This window comes from Nannospalax galili, unplaced genomic scaffold (assembly GCF_000622305.1).
Source record: "Nannospalax galili isolate Female #2095 unplaced genomic scaffold, S.galili_v1.0 scaffold735, whole genome shotgun sequence".
NCBI classification, from domain to species: domain Eukaryota; kingdom Metazoa; phylum Chordata; class Mammalia; order Rodentia; family Spalacidae; genus Nannospalax; species Nannospalax galili.
This window is the reverse complement of record NW_008337053.1, coordinates 3,009,555-3,010,389: the sequence shown is the minus strand read 5'-3', so window position 1 is coordinate 3,010,389 and position 835 is coordinate 3,009,555. Positions and strand designations below refer to the sequence as shown.

Below are 835 nucleotides of genomic sequence, written 5' to 3'. Positions count from 1 at the left end.
AAAGCCCACCCCCCACTCAAAAAGAAAGAGTACACGAAGTTGTCAGAAAAAATGTGATGGGGAGATATGGGAGAAGTTGGAGGGAAGGGAGTGGGCATGGATTTGATCAAAACATATTATATGCATGTATGAAATTCTCAATAAAGTTTTTGTAAAAATTAAAATAAAATAAAATAAATTGAATGTTTTTAACCTTTGCAGAAGCTCTCCATTTCATTTTAAAATATGCTGTTTCCTACATTTTTAATGCAACGAATGCTTAGATGTTTGCACATGTGTCTTTAATCTCTAAGTATCAGATTATTACAAGTCACAGTTGGTTACACTCGGATCCTTGGCACCTGAGTATGGATATGAAGTCATCAGGTAGCTTTCAACGGCCATGTTTATTACCTCTACTACTTAACATGAAGTCAATTTTTATGCTTCCTTCTCAAATACATCTTTTTTTTAATTTGTTAATTTTTTTGTGGGTGTATATCATACAGAGTTGGCCCAGATAAACCAATTTATTTTTACTCTTAAGATCATGTGAGGATCTGGTCCTCAGGGTCACATGGGCTTGGGAGGACCCCCTGGCTCCATTCTTTTACCAGTTCCATCTATGTGAAGATAAGTCAAAGGCCCTGCTCAACCATGGTTGGCTTCGCTTGGAAGCATGGAAGAAATGATTCCTCTGTGTTGACCCTCCTCTTTGTAGACTAGACACTGGCTCAAGTCCATCTGATGGGGTCTCAATGGCTTCCTTGATCAAGAGGACAGGTGACTTACCACAGTTACAGGACATTTTGAGAGATGCTCATAGTCCCCTGGAACTTAGTCGACCTAGGAGAGA

At 39.0% G+C, this 835-nt stretch overlaps 1 protein-coding gene across 3 annotated transcripts in view; it reads right to left on the bottom strand.

The window, feature by feature from the left end:
* The window catches only part of Klhl3 (kelch like family member 3), a 155,391-nt gene extending 154,590 nt beyond the window's left edge, over positions 1-801 (bottom strand). For 2 of the 3 annotated variants that reach the window (XM_029562965.1, XM_008831815.3), the window contains exon 1: positions 772-800. The gene's annotated coding sequence lies outside the window, so the exon portion shown is untranslated. Of the gene's footprint in view, positions 1-771 lie in introns of all 3 variants that reach the window. The other variant, XM_029562966.1, reaches the window with a different exon arrangement.
* Positions 802-835: the final 34 nt, after the last annotated feature.